General features: G+C 52.7%; 1 long non-coding RNA gene across 1 annotated transcript; it reads right to left on the reverse strand.

The window, feature by feature from the left end:
• Positions 1-946: 946 nt before the first annotated feature.
• LOC128779679 (uncharacterized) lies at positions 947-9,249 on the reverse strand. The gene is made up of 3 exons (XR_008425750.2): positions 8,975-9,249; positions 2,658-2,826; positions 947-2,496 (listed from the first exon to the last, which is right to left on the reverse strand). It is a non-coding gene; the product is annotated as an uncharacterized lncRNA (long non-coding RNA).
• Positions 9,250-9,485: the final 236 nt, after the last annotated feature.

A 9,485-nucleotide genomic window follows, 5' to 3' on the forward strand; every position in this document is an offset into this window, starting at 1 on the left:
CTGGGGAGATGCAGAGTGGGGAGTCTTCATTGTAAGGTAAGGACAGGGGAGTAAGCTGGTGGGTCTGAGTGAGACCATGCCCAGTGTGAGGGAATGAGCAAGCAGGAAGCCCTGGGAGGAGCACTATGGAAAGGGGTGGCACAGACACTGGAACCCATGAATACAGAAAGGATCTGGTGAGAGGAAGTAGAAGAGAAAATCCCAAAAGCCAATGGAAGATCAAGCCAATATATGGAGGAGCCTTCAGGGGCCAGGGCTGAGTCCTGGAAAGGGACATCCTGTGGGCAGCAGCGAGCATGCAGGGGTCCTTCCTGCAGCAGTGGTTCAGAGGGCCAGGGGCGCTTCAAAGTGGTGACCTCAGCTCACAGAAATAAGGTGTCTGTAACACGCTTTGAGTCCAGGGTGATGCCCACAGATCAATTTCTCATCTTACCAAAATAAATTCCTAGAATCCTATTGAGTTATCACTCAAGGTGTCACTCAAGGCTTATCAAGTGGTTTGGCTGGAGGCTAACTGCAAGTCATCAGTATTTGTGAATCCTCTGATGCTTCTCTGTAAAGGGTTAGAAGTGGTGACTGCTTTGGTGTAAACTGAGCTGGCTCTCCTGTGCCAGAAAGTGTTTCCTAGTCTTTCGTTTGTCTCCTAGTCTCCTAAGTTAATTGATCAATTTTTACAGAATGTTAGCAAATTCAACACAAATTGAGCAATTTTATTTCAATTGGTTTCCTTGAATGAAATGACCATGATTTTAGTTCTGGCCTTATGACTTAATATTACATAAAAATTCAGCGTGTGATAAAAAGCAACTCGTGTTCTGTGGATTCTGGGTAAAAATGTCAGCCACTGAAAAAGTCTTCCCCTGACTCATTCAGGGGAAATCACGTGGTGAAGTTTCATCTATGAGAAAGTTAATGCTAATTTGCCAAAATCTGTAAACCCTGCAGCACAGATGCTGATGGAACCACCAAATAAAGCAAACATGTCAGACATGCAAGATGTGTGAATTCTTTAAACTGTGGCTAGTCATTCTTACTCTGATAATCGGGTGGATCATGTACCACCTCAGGCGAGGGCCCTCTGAATGGCCACTCGAGGAATTACAGCTGCCAGGATGGGCTCACATGGAATCAATTTGCTTTACTAAAGACCATTTAATGCCATTTATTCATTACAAAATACACAAGAACAATCAAAATTATCTATGTGTAATCACAGGACCCAGAAGTGGTTGAGCCAGCCTTGCATACCCAAGTGTTTTGCCCTGTGTTTCTGTGAAATGGTTTTAACCAATACTTTCTACCATTGTAAAAACTCTTTGCCGTTTCCTGATGGTGTCTCAGTTGAAGGAGAATCGCAGGAAGGTTGAGTGGTGCTGAGACAGAGGAAGGAGGGGCAGAGTCTGTGAGGATTGCTGGCACTCTTTGGGCGTCATTCTACCAGCTCTGGAAAGCAGGAAACTCTTTGGAACTTGAATCAGCAGGCAAGGACAGGCCAGGGTTCCGAGGGGACTCTGGGTGCTCCCAGCTGCCATCTTCCCTCCATGGCACTGGGGCCGCCAGAAGTGCTCCATGACCTCTATGACCTTGGCTCTTCTTCCTTTCTCTCAGAAAATTGAAGGCCGTCATTCTGGGTGGGAAGAAATAAAGCCTCCAAACCAATTGTGTGTTTATGGGAAACTGGACTCCAGCTGCATCTCTTCAAGTTCTCAGCAAACAGTTTTCACTGTCAGTCAGAGGGCCTGGTCTTTCTGAAAAGTTCCTAGAACCTTGCTCCCAAGTAGCACTTGGGAAGGAAAGTAGGCTAGGACAGGGCTCCCACCTCCTCACCTGTGGGTCAAATGCCTGTGCTGAGAGGACAAGTCTGCAGGATGGGACTAGCCAACCATGAACCCTTCCCAAAGCTTGTTCCCCAAGTCTCTCCATTGCCCTGCAGCCCTGGGGTTGGGTCTGAGGGTCTGAGCTGAGGGGCTCTGAGGACCTAGCCACACCTTTGACCTGGTCAGGAGAGTGGGGAACTGTAGGGAACAGGACTGTGGTCCATGGCCCCAAGGAGCTGGGTACCAGTCTCTTCCTTGGGTGGACACTGCCCAGCTCTGTCCTTCATCAGTCCTGTCTGAGACGCCAGTGCCTGGCAATTCACAGGCTAAAAAGGGAAGGGGCTTCTCTTAGGGTAGAACATAGCTCCTGGAACACATGGAGGGGCAGAGAACGGGGGCTATGTGCTGATGGAGGGTCTTGTGGAGCAAGGTCCTCAACTCTTCTTCCGTCTGACTCTTCACCTGCACTTGACACTAGAGCTCAGAGGTCAAGGTTGGCATTTCTGGGCAGACTGCATTCACTTAATAATCATTTATAAACTCCAGTTCATCAGCCAGAGGGATCAGGCTCCCCAGCGCTGCAAACCCTGCAGACCCTGGAGAACGGGGTGCACGTTGCAGAGTGTGTCTTCAGCACCTGACTTCACCCACAGGAGAGCGGTTATTAAGACCGAGACTTCTACAGGGGCCAAAGGAAAGTATAATTTTAGACCCTGAGCACCCCAGGCTGTGGTCAGGAAAGCCAGCCTGGGATGCAGCCCTTGGAGGGGGCAGGCAACATTGTGGTGTATGAGTTTCAGAGGCCCCCTCCCCTCACTCAGTCAGCAACCCAGGACTCACCCTACAAGAAGGACGTGCTGCCGATTTTCGGCTGTCCAGTCTCGAACTGTGTGTCCCAGATGGGAAGCCAGAAGAGTTTAAACGTGAGTTGCTTTTTTTCTGGTCAGTTTGAGCTGTCCTTGCTTCTGACAAGGGCGGGAAATGGGAGTTGCTCTGGTTGCCTTGGGGCCTGTAGGGAAGGGAGGGGAAAAAGAGTGTGGGGGCTTGGAGGCCTCAGAGAGGCCCCTCCAGACAGCGTGCACCTCCACCTGCAGCTTTCTCCCCAACCCGCTAGTGCTGCCTGCAGTAAGTCTTGGAGAACATGGTCCTCACCAGATGGGAAGCTGATGGCCAGCTCCAGAGCTGCAGAGCCTGCACTGCCCCTGGGTGCCTGGGGGCACAGTGAATAGGACGTTCTGCCCCAGAGGGGACTCAGCCCTACCCCAGCCTCCAGGTCCTGGTACCTCAGGCAGGGCTTCGCCTCTGTTTCTACCCTCTGCCAATGCCCCACCCACCCAGGCAGTCCTTGCTTTGCTAAAGGGTCCAGGGTCCCCTGGGGAGGCTGGTTTGGGGAGTGGGGTATGTGCCAGGCACAGGGTATAATCGCTGTTTCTGAAGGAGGGGACTGTGCTTGGTCATGTGGAGGGGAAGGGGCTGCAGGGAAAGCTGCCCCGAGTCCCCTAAGCCCAGCAACCCTCTTCTAATGGCCTCTGGGAGAGGCTGGCGCAGCCATGTGTGGACACACAGGAGCCTGTTACATTTTCTTTGGCCCGTGGACCAGTCCCCAGAAGAGCCATCCACCTGGTGACAGGAGCCAGACAGTGAGATGGCTGAGAACTCACTGTGGAGAAGGGGGCTTCCTGGAGCACTGGAGGGCCCACCAGGTTACCTGTAGCAGCTGCCCAGCCTATTGTGCTCCCTGCGCCCAGCAGGTGCCCGATTCACAAAGCTCTGAGAGTTCTGTGTCCCCACTGTCTGGGACACCTGGTTCCGGGGACAGTTTCCAGGTGGGTCCCAGAGAGAGGAGATGGTGGGAGGAGGAGGCTGCGCAGGTGGGATGCAGGCTCTGGTGCGCCTTCTGCAAGGGCGGCCTGAGGCCAGAGAAAGGTGAGAAGGGGGTAGTGGAGCATAGGGAGATTGAAAATTAGGGACAAAGTTTAGGAGGTCAGGGTGGAGGTCCAGACGGGAAGAGGGAATGGCAGGGCAGGGGTAGCTGGGGACCTCAGAGATCACTTGGACACCATAGCCCTTGGGGGTTCTCAAGTGAGGAGGGGCCCCACGATTAAGAGATGGGAACTTGGTTTGGCTAGGTTGGGGAGCAAGAGGAGTGGGGGCCTTCCAATGGCCATGGCGGATGCCAGGTGTGGAGGAAGAGGCAGGGGAAGGGGGAGTGGGAGAGAGGGGAGCGGGGACAGTGGGAAAACTGCAGGGCTTTTTCCTCATCGCTGCCAGTATGCAGAGTGAGAGCTGCACCCCACCCGGGGGTCAGGTAACTGCCTCCGTCATTGTGACCTCAGGAGCAGAGTACTGTAGACAGAGACCAGGAAGCCCCGCCCGAAGCACTGCTGTGAGCCCTGTAGAGCTGAGCCCTGTAGGTCTTTCCCTGTCAGTACAGTTCACATTCAATACCACTCTGTGTTAGTCCCAGGTGGACAGCACGTGGTAGGACACACGCACACTGTGCAGAGGTTTCAGCACACACGCGGCCACGTGCACAGCTGCTGCAGGACTGCTGACCGCGTCCCTGTGCTGTGCTCTCCGTCCCCGTGACTGTTTCGTCACTGCCCTGTGTTCTCGGATCCCCTTCACTTTCCCCCCAGGCTCCCAGACACCCTCTCTTCTGGCCACCATCCATCTGTTCTCTATCTGTGTGTCTATTTCTGTTTGTGCTTTCATTTATATTTTTTATTTGTTTTATTGTTATTTTTGTACAGAGGCATTTAGTTTATTCTCAGCCATGTCACTGGTGTCCTCCCATTCACGTTTCCCTGTGCGCTCCTCTCCTCACAGTAGTTAAGAGTGCAGTGTCCCTTACAGGAGGGTGGGTGTGGGCAGTCCAGGAGGACAAGGCAGGTGGCCCATCCTATGGGAGATGGGGGAGGGTGGGGCAGTCAGGGGAGGTGGAAGGACCCCAGTCTTTATTGGATTGGTCTGTGATCTCCATTTCTGCTTCTTCCCAGCCGCCCTGGGTGGGATGGGCGTGCAGGCCAGAGCAGGCAGGGCAGGGGAAGAAGGAGGAGTGGCAGGTCACCCTGGCAGAGTAGGGTGGATGGGCACAGTCATGGCTCCATGGGTCAGGCAGCACCCCGTCTTTGGCTCTCCTGGTGAGGAAGTTTCTCCTGCTCTGTCCCTCTCCCCTACCCTCTAGATCAACACAGGGGCCATGGGTGCCTCCTGGGGTCCCTGAAACAAGGGGGCCTGATGCCCAACCCAGTGCAGCAAGGGTGTGCAGGAAGGACAAGGAGAAGCCCTCTCTGAGGACAAGACAAGGAAGGGCTGGGCAGGGGCCTGAAAATGTGTGGGGAAGGTGAGGACACCATTCCCAGGAGCTGGCCCCCAGCTGAGGCCTGGAAGGTGGAGAAACTGGGGACCCCTGCTTTCTTTTGGGGGCTAACTGGAGCCACAGCCCGCCCTTCTGTGGCCCTGGGGACCCACCACATGAGCAGAACACTGTGCTTTGTGATGATGCTGGGGTAGCGTGTCATGGCCAGGATGCAGAGGGGGAGATGAGACTAAGGTGATTGTGCTTTAGCTGGGGGTGTCCACACCCCTATTTACTTGCCTGTCTCCCCGCACTCACACACACTTGGGTCACAAAGACAAGTGCCAGGATCCCAGCCGCACTGGGCAGTCCTCCACGGCCACAACAAGCAGATGCTGGAGGGACCTCTTCCCCACTGGATGCTCAGGGCTGCTGGGTCGGGGGCTGGCTTCCAAGTCAGATTCCAAGGGTCCCTACCCTCCACTGGCCCTGCCTCTGGAAGCAACGGGCTGTGAGACATGGGGAAGGGTAAGGCGGTGAGGAAAAGGGCTAGAGACAGAAAAGGCTCCAATGACATCCAGCATGGGGGATGGCAGGTAAAGAAAATAAAAAGAACCCTCTGGTTCACATGCGAAACTCAAAAAAAAAATTTGAAACCCACTATCACTGCGAGAGGCTAGAAAGAGAGCAACGGTTAGAGAGCAAATTCAGCGAACAGCTGCTCACATGGAGTGGGCCCTGTCCTGTCCCCATGCGGTGGGCTCTGCCAGCAGGCCACCACCAGGGACACCCTTCAAGCGGAGCCCTGTGGGGGGCTGCCCAGACCCAACGGAGTCCCAGAAGTGGCTGGGCCTGGGTCCCACCTCAGAAATGTGGACCCACACTCCACACGCAGGCACACACTCAGCCTGCCCCCACCCCTGACCCCATCCTGCCTTCCATGGTCCCCGGGACCAAAGGGAACATCAGACACGGTTCCACTGTTTTGAAAGAGAAAAGAAACCTTATATTTTACTATTAGCTAAAAAAAATTTTTTTTAATATGTACAGGGGCCAGGGGTTGGGAGCCCTTTCATAGTAGGGAGAGGGGAGGGAGGGAAGGGAAGCAGCCTGCCAGCCTGCCTCCTTCGTTCCAAGTCTGGTCCTTTTGCCTCTCATATCCTCGTTTGTTTAAAAGCAAAACTTCTGGACTCCCAGCCAAGATAGAGGCATAGGTAGACACACTGTGCCTCCTCGCACAACCCAAAGAAGGACAACAACAAATTTAAAAACAGAAAACAATCAGAACTGACAGAAAATCAACTGTATGGAAATCCAACAATCCAGGAGTTAAAGAACAAACATTCATCTGACCGGTAGGAGGGGAGGAGATGGCAGCCGGGTGGAGTGGACTCACAGCAAGGCAGGGGCTGGAGGATCTGGGTGTCAAGGCAGCGGCTTGCAGACTGAGCAGTCCCACATTCACATGCAGATAAACCGGAGGAACAACTAGGGAGCGAGTAACTCCACACAACCCAGAGTTCCAGCACAGGGAAATAAGGCTCAAAGCCTCTCAGTGAAAACACCTGTGGGTGTTGAGGCAGCAGTGGGAGAAACTCCCAGACTCACAGGAAAGTTCGTTGCAGAGACCCACAGGGTCCTAGAATGTACACAAACCCACCCACCTGGGAATCAGCACCAGAAAGGACCACTTTGCTCGTGGATAGCGGGGGAAGTCACTGAAAACCAGCGGAGAGTGGAGTAACCAACACTGTTCCCTCTCAGACCCCTCCCCCACATACAGCGCCACCATGCAGCAACATGGGTTGCCCCACCCTGGTGAACACCTAAGGCTCCACCCCTTACTACGAAACAGCAGTGGAGCCAAGACAAAAAAAAAAAAATGGCCCAAATGAAACAACAGCTCAAAGCTCCAGAAAAAATACAACTAAGCAACAAAGACATAGCCAGCCTATCATATGCACAGTTCAAAACACTGGTAATCAGGATGCTCCAGGAACTCACTAGGTACTTCAACAGCATAAAAAAAGACCCAGGCAACAATGAAGGTTGCATTATGTGAAACAAATAAAAATCTACAGGGAACCAACAGTGACGGGAATGAAACCAGGACTCAAATCAACTGTTTGGAGCCAAACGATGAAAGAAACATTCAACCAGGACAGAATGAAGAAACAAGAATTCAAAAAGAAATGAGTAGAGGCTTAGGAACCTCCAGGACATCTTTAAACATTCCAACATTCAAAACATAAGGGTGCCAGAAGGAGAAGAGGAAGAACAAGAAATTGAAAACTTATTTGAAAAAATAATGAAGGAGAACCTCCCCAATCTGGCAAAGGAAATAGACTTCCAGGAAGTCCAGGAAACTCAGAGTCCCAAAGAAATTGGACCCAAGAAGGAGCACACCAAGGCACATCATAATTACATTACCCAGGATGAAAGATGAGGAGAGAATCTTAAAAGCAGCAAGAGAAAGGGACACAGTTACCTACAAAGGAGTTCCCATAAGATTATCATCTGCTTTCTCCAAAGAGACCTTACAGGCCAGAAGGGGCTGGCAAGAAGTATTCCAAGTCATGAAAGGCAAGGACCTACATCCAAGATTACTGTATCCAGCAAAGCTATCATTTAGAATGGAAGGGCAGATAAAGTGCTTCCCAGATAAGGTCAAGTTAAAGGAGTTCATCATCACCCAGCCCATATTATATGAAATGTTAAAGCGACTTATGTAAGAAAAAGAAGACCAAAACTATGAACAGTAAAATGACAACAAACTCACATTATTAACAACCAAAACTAAAAAGAAAAACAGAAAGAAACCAAGCAAACAACTAGAACAGGAACAGAATCACAGAAATGGAGATAACGTGGAGGGTTATCAGTGGGGGAGTGGGAGGGAGGAGAAAGGGGGAAAAGGTACAGAGAATAAGTAGCATAAGTGGTAGGTAGAAAATAGGCAGGGGGAGGTTAAGAATAGTGTAGGAAATGTAGAAGCCAAAGGCCTTATATGTATAACACATGGTCATCAAGTAAAGCAGGGGAATGCGGGGGGAAGGAGGTGTGCAGGGCGGAGGGGAATAAATGGGGGCAAATGGGACAACTAATAGCATAATCAATAAAATATATGTTTTTAAAGCAAATCTTCTACATAGGCACGTGCACATGACCTGTGAACCCTGGAAACCTCCCATCCTATTTCAGAGTCCCTCTCCCTACCCCTCACTCAGCACATGACCCCTCAGGCTCCAGGGCACTGACAGGGGCGAGAGGCTGAACACAAGGTGGGGAGAGAAGCGCACTGAGCCCACCACTGCCTGGTCCCCTCAGGTCAGTGTTGGGATTTCTCTGAGCCTCAACTGTCCTCAACTCTCACAGGGGCAGTCCCCCCAGCCTTGCCTACACCAGCCCCAGGTGCAGGGACAGGCGAGAGAAACAGAAATGCCATTTGGGAAACCTGGAAGCACTGGCTGGAGGTGCCGTCAGGGGTCCTGGTATTCTGGGGTCTCCCTAGGTCCAAGGGGCTGCAGGTTGAGGTGGAGCAGAGGACAGTCCTCAGACCAGCCCCTCCCTGCCTGGCTGGTTGAATGGAGTGGAGAAACAGTTGTGAGGGGCTAGGAGAGGGGGAGTAAGGGTTCCCCCACTGTGCCTGTGTGTGAGAGAGAGAGGCAGGGGTGGGGGCAGAAAGAGAGAGGGAGGGAAAGGGAGATGAAGGGAGGGAGAGGGAGAGCCATGCAGAGCTCGCACCATTTGCCACCCTCTCCCAGCCCACTCAGATTGTGGTCAGGGGTGGGACAGGAGGCCGAGGAGCTGGGAGCATGCAGCAAACCCCACAAGCCCTGGAAGGAACAGGCAGTACCTGTGACCAAGATGGCAGGTGAGGGGCGACAGGAAGGAAGTGTGACAGCCTCATGGGGAGCCTGGTGGAGGTCACTTGAAGACCTCATCTGAGGGGCCAGTCTTGCCACGAAGGTTGACAGTTTCCAAGCTGTGCTCCACGCCCATCACATCCAGCTCCAGTGTGCCCGTGTCACTAATGACTGTGGTGGTGGTGTCACCCCTAGGTGGCTTCCCCTTGGGAATCCAGCTCTTCTGCACCCCACTGTAAGCATTGGTGCACGTCGGACATGATGCATTCATCTCACTCTCCTTGAAGTTCTGGGCAGAGTTCTGCCAGCAGTACTTGCCAGCTGGAGGGTGTGACTGTCCAGCGGTTTGCACCTGGGGTCATTGGTGGAAGAGCAGATGTCAATGCCCCAGCTGTTGGCCAGTGTGTTCCCATCAGAGAAGGAGGCTAGTAAGTGCGGCAACAGGGCCTTGTGCCGTGTGCCCGCGCAGACATGGCAGTGCATGAGCTGGGCGCTTGTGAT

This window comes from Desmodus rotundus, chromosome 12 (genome assembly GCF_022682495.2).
Source record: "Desmodus rotundus isolate HL8 chromosome 12, HLdesRot8A.1, whole genome shotgun sequence".
In the NCBI taxonomy this organism is placed as follows: domain Eukaryota; kingdom Metazoa; phylum Chordata; class Mammalia; order Chiroptera; family Phyllostomidae; genus Desmodus; species Desmodus rotundus.